The 5,687-nt window shown below is 44.1% G+C and overlaps 1 pseudogene; it reads right to left on the bottom strand.

The window, feature by feature from the left end:
- Positions 1 to 5,239: 5,239 nt before the first annotated feature.
- Positions 5,240 to 5,359, bottom strand: LOC126991316 (5S ribosomal RNA; annotated as a pseudogene).
- Positions 5,360 to 5,687: the final 328 nt, after the last annotated feature.

The raw sequence follows: 5,687 nt of genomic DNA, 5'->3' as shown, positions 1-5,687 counted from the left end.
GTTTCTGGTATAGGTGATAGACCAAAAATAGATCCACCGTAAAAAGATCAATAATTCCTGCAATGCCTAAGAACACATATTTTTTTTTTTTTTTTTTTTTGGCAGCAAAGGAGACAAAGCCTTAAGGGCACAAAAAGTAAACATTAATAAAAAAAAAAGCCTGCTACCGCTGCTCCTAAAAGAATCCAGAGGGCTGAAAGATAAGTCACATCTGGGAGGAAAGGTGTCCTGATAATCTCCTCTTGAAAGAGTTCAAGTCGTAGGCAGGAGGAAATACAGATGAAGGAAGATTGTTCCAGAGTTTACCAGTGTGAGGATGAAAGAGTGAAGATGCTGGTTAACCTTGCATATGGGGTTTGGACAGGTGTATAGGATGAGCATGAGTAGAAATGAGTGCAAATGCGGGGAGGGGGGGGAGGCATGCAAGTTAGCAAGTTCAGAAGAGCAGTCAAAGTGGGAAATATCGATAGAAGATAGAAAGAGTGCAAACATTGCGGCGGGAATTTGCAGAGGTAGAAGACCACGAAGGAGGAGGAGAGCTGATGAGACGAAGAGCTTTTGCCTCCACTCTGTCCAGAAGAGTTGTGTGGAGGTGAGCCCCTGTTACATGAGATGCATACTCCATACGAGGGCGGACAAGGCCCTGTATATGGACAGCAACTGTGCAGGGAGAATTACTGGTGAGACGGTACAGAACGCCCAGGCCTCGAGGAAGCTTTTGATTTAGTAAGAGATGAGATAAGGAAGTTTCCAGTTGAGATTTTGAGTTAAGGATAGACTGAGTGATGCTTAGTGCTGGAGGAAGGTAGATAGCTGGGTGTTGTCAAACAACAGGGGCTTGAAGTTGTTTGGAAGATTGCGTCGAGTGGATAGGTGGAGAACTGTGCTTTTGAGGCGTTGAAGGATTACCAGGTTCTTCTTGCCCCAACTCGGAATAACAATAGTAAGGTCTGGAGGCTAAGCGTTCTGGCAGCCTCCACCTTGAGTCGTTGGGTTCCTGAAGGGTGGGTCTTCTATTAAAAAGAAGTTGAATAATGCAGAGTGGAACACTATCGGCGTAGGAATGGATAGGACAGTTCGTTTTGGAAAGAAGACTCATCAATGAACAACAGAAAAGAGTGGGAGATAGGACAGAACCCTGTGGGACACCAACTGTTAAGCCAGATTTAGGGAAGAACAGTGACCGTTCACCACGGGCAGAAATAGAACGGTCAGAAAGGAAACTGGAGATAAGGTACAGAGAAGACAGAAACCGTAGGAGGGTAGTTTAGCAAAAGATTTGTGCCAGACCCTATCAAAAAGCTTTTGAGTATGTCCAAAGCGCAATAGCAAAAGTTTCACTGAAACGGCTTAAGAGGATGACACCAAGAGTCATGTTAAGAAGGTTAGGAGATCACCAGTGCAGAATGCCCCTTTGCGGAAGTTCCATACTGGCGATCAGATAGAAGGTCAGGTGGGAAAGCTGCTGAATCTTCCATGTTAAGGATTATCCAAAAAGCTTAGATAGACAAGAGTAAAGCAAGGCCATAGGCAGTAGTTTGAGGATTTGGATATGGCCCTTCTTAGGTACAGGCTGTGTGTGAAGGCACACTTCCAGCAAGAAGGGAAAGGTAGATGTTGACAGGCAGAGTAAGAAAGAGTTTGGACTTAGTAGGGTGACAGCATCGAGGCATACCATAAGGATACAGGAGGCACTCCATCAGGTCCTTATGGGGAAGCCTTCTGGAGGATTGAGGCCAGAGAGGTATAGAAAAACATCATTTTGAAGAATTTTTATAACAGGCATAAAGGAGTCAGAGGGGGGGAATGAGTAGGAGGAATATGCCCAGAATCAACCAGGAGTGGAGTTTTTAGAAAAGTTTGAGAGAAGAGCCCAGCCTTAGAGATAGATGAGATGCAGCAGTGTTGCCGTCAGGACTGAGGAGTGGAGGAAAGATGAAGAAGTGAAGTTGGAGGAGATAAGTTTTTGGCTAGATGCCAGAAGTCACGTAAGAGTTAGAGAAAGCAAGCATTGACATTTCTATTAATGAAAAGAATTCTCTTGGTTAGTCGGAGAATAGATTTGGCACGATTTCAAGTAAGAAATGTAAAGTCTATACTCAGCATTATTTTGAAGGCTCTGGTATCTTTTGTGAGCTACCTCTGTCACCATTGACAGCACGAGAACAAGCGGATTAAACCAAAGGCTTTTAGCGTGAGGAGTAGAAGAAAGAACGAGGAATGTATGCCTCCATCTCCAGAGATAATTCACCACTCTGTGATGCGCTGAGCATCATTGCACAGAGGGGTTCTATCCTGGAAGTAACAATCATTCCACGGGGAATGGAAAAGCATCTCGTCGTCCCACCGAGCTGAAGCAAATGCCAGAAGAATGCCTCTTCGGTGGGTCCAGAGGATGTACAGGAGCGATAGGACAGGATGAGAAATAAGACAGATCGGAGGAGCCCAACGGAGAGAACAGCTGATTGGGTAGAATAAGCAGAAGGGTTTGAGGTATGAAGAGTGTCTAGAATGTTGGGCCGATCTCCAAGACGGTCAGGAATACGTAGGGTGCTGGACCAACTGCTCTAGGTCGTTGAGGATAGCAAAGTTGTAGGCTTGTTCACCAGGATGGTCAGTGAAAGAGATGAAAGCCAAAAGCCAGGAATACTGAAATCTCCCAAGATGGAGATTTCAGCGAAGGGAGAGGGCTGATGTACCCACTTTAGGTTCAAATATCAAAGATATGTTATGTCAGGGTCAAGATGTGGCTCCAATTTTAGAATTCAAAGGTCAGTGATATGTTAAGGGGCTTGTGTTTAGTGTTCTAGTAAAGCTGATTGAGTAAAGGCAACGATATAACGACGATGTAGCTTTTTTTCCAGTGGCGGATGACTTCGAAAAAAAATCCGCCCACTGTCTTTCCTGCTCGGCTCGCTGTAACATCTTAACTGTTATTTCTATCCTCAGGTTGTCGGGAGCCTGTGAAAAAGCGCAATAATCGACGTTGCTGTAATTGATCAGGTGTTAAAATACCTGCATCATATTCTCCTGCCTTCGTCTCTACTCTGCAACGAAGGTGAAAAAAGAGTTGATCGTCTGTTATTGTTAGTTAGTAGTTAGTAGTGAGCAGAAGCGAGAGGAGGAGAGGATATGAGGAGGAGGAGTAACGGGATAGTGGTGCTAAGGATATGGAAAAAAAGGAAAAATGACAAGAGGAAATGAATAAGAAATGAATCGAAAATGAATCTAGGAAAATAAAATAATGAAGACAGACGATTTTCTAGGGTATATATGTTTGCCTATCTGTCTGTATGTCTGTCCCTATTTATTCACACACACACACACAAACACACTTACACACACACACACACACACACACACACACACGCTGGGACAAACCATTATGACGCTATTTATCATCGAACCTGACTGTAAATTCTCACCAATATTAACTATATCCCACTTGGCTTTGATTTAGTGTCTGTTGTTTGTTTTATGTAGTACCATTCAGTAACGAAGACTAATGACGTTATAATTGTACTGTGGAGAGAGGAGAGGGAGAGGGAGGGAGAGAGAGGGGGAGAGGGAGGGAGGGAGAGGGAGAGAGGGAGAGAGAGAGAGGAGGAGAGGAGAGGAGAGAGAGAGAGGAGAGAGAGAGAGAGAGAGAGAGAGAGAGAGAGAGAGAGAGAGAGAGAGAGAGAGAGAGAGAGAGAGAGAGAGAGAGAGAGAGAGAGAGAGAGAGAGAGAGAGAGAGAGAGAGAGAGAGAGAGAGAGAGAGAGAGAGAGAGAGAGAGAGAGAGAGAGAGAGAGAGAGAGAGAGAGAAGTAAAAAGATATAAGAACAGACAGAAGGAAGAAAAAAAGAAAGAAAGAATGAGAGAAAAAAGAAAGAAAGAAAGAGAGGTATAAGAAAAGAAGACTAAAAGGAACGAAAGAAAGAAAGAAAGAAAGAAAGAAAGAAAGGAAAACGAACACAAAGAAACAAACAAACAAACAGAGAATATTTATGTTTGCATGATGAAGTATATACATAATTAGTTAACCTTCTGCATCTTAGATAATACACAAAAAAACCCATAATAATAAGAGTTAAGAGAAAATGACAAAGCTAAATGAAGGACAAACTAATTCCATGTTTTTCTTTTTATCGTTTTCGTTCCGCACAAAATCGTAACGGTCGTGGAAGATTAATAAACGACGTGAATCATTACTTAACACAAAACCCTTAAAGGAACAGGACGCTAATTACTTTTCAGACCTTTGTTCACTACTGACTGAGAAAGGGAAGGAGAGAGGGAGGAGAGGAAGGAAGGAGATAGGGAGAGAAAAGAGATTAAGGTTGGAGAGAGTGGGAGGATAAAAGGAAGGAAGTAGGATGAGATTGAGAAGAGAGAGAGAGAGAGAGGAAGGACAAAATAAATGAAGGAAAGAGAGAGAGGGAGCAGAAAAGGAAGGAAGAAGGGAGATAGGGAGAAGAATGGAAAGAAGGAGGCAGAGATTGAGGAGAGAGAGAGAGAGAGAGAGAGAGAGAGAGAGAGAGAGAGAGAGAGAGAGAGAGAGAGAGAGAGAGAGAGAGAGAGAGAGAGAGAGAGAGAGAGAGAGAGAGAGAGAGAGAAGGCAGGAGGGAGATAGGGATGGAGGGAGGAAGAGGGCGAAGGAAAGGGGGAGAGAGAGGGTGGGAACGAGATAGGGAGGAGGAAGGAGAGACAGAGAGGGGCAAGGGGGGGCAATGAGGGAGGCGAGAGAAAAGGAGGAGCGAAACGCGAGGGACGAGAGGGAGAGACGCAGGTGATGAGGATTACTGTGTCTCTGGGGAATAATCTGGTCAAGTCAGGTCAGGTAAGTCTGAACACCTGCGTAGGGAGTGGCGTCGGAGTGGAATCTGGAAATATATAAAGAATGTGGCGGAAAGAGTGTAACACTGTGTTTTGTGTATATGTGTATATATGTTTTACAGGGCGCTACGGCGAGAGGGTAGATACAGGCAGAGAGAGGTAGTAAAATAAGGGCAACACTTAATCCTGTCCAGCGAAGCACGTGGTCGCACAGCAAACAGCACACCTCTGCAGGCAGCTAACTCGGTTGACAATAAGCAGTACGCAGCACGACGCGAAAGCAGCACGGCACACATCACAGCAAGATTTACAGTACAGTTCAGTACAGCACACGAGGGTGGAATCGCAAGCGAGAGAGGTCACGGAAGTGGGAGCGCGTGCGGTTTGACCTCTCGGAGTGAGGGCAGGGCGCTGACTGACTGATGCCAACAGCATCTGGTTTTCCCAGGCGGTCACCCATCCAAGTACTATCCAGACCCAACGTCGCTTAACTTCGCTGATCGGACGAGAAGCGGTGTTTTCAACGTGGTGTGGCAAGCAAACAAACAAGCAAACAAGAAAGAACGAACGAAAAAGAAAACAAAGATAAGAAGAGAAAGAATAAAGAAAGAAAAAAAGAAGGGAAGAAAAAAACCCCGAACGAGAAAGAAAAAAAGAAAGACAAAGATCACGTTAAAGACTTAAAAGCTTATGAGAAAGATAGTTTAGTTAAGAAAAACTCAAAATGATGTGTCAAAAAAGAAAGACGATAAGCTATTAACATATAAGTGAAAAAATTAGGAGGTGAGAGTAATTGAATGTTAGTAAAGATGAGAGGTAATAAGATAGAGATAAAGAAGAGGAGGAGGAGGAGGAGGAGGAGGAAGGGGAG

Source organism: Eriocheir sinensis, unplaced genomic scaffold (assembly GCF_024679095.1).
Source record: "Eriocheir sinensis breed Jianghai 21 unplaced genomic scaffold, ASM2467909v1 Scaffold259, whole genome shotgun sequence".
NCBI classification, from domain to species: Eukaryota; Metazoa; Arthropoda; class Malacostraca; order Decapoda; family Varunidae; genus Eriocheir; species Eriocheir sinensis.
The sequence above is the reverse complement of the archived record's forward strand: the minus strand, read 5'-3'. Positions and strand labels throughout refer to the sequence as shown.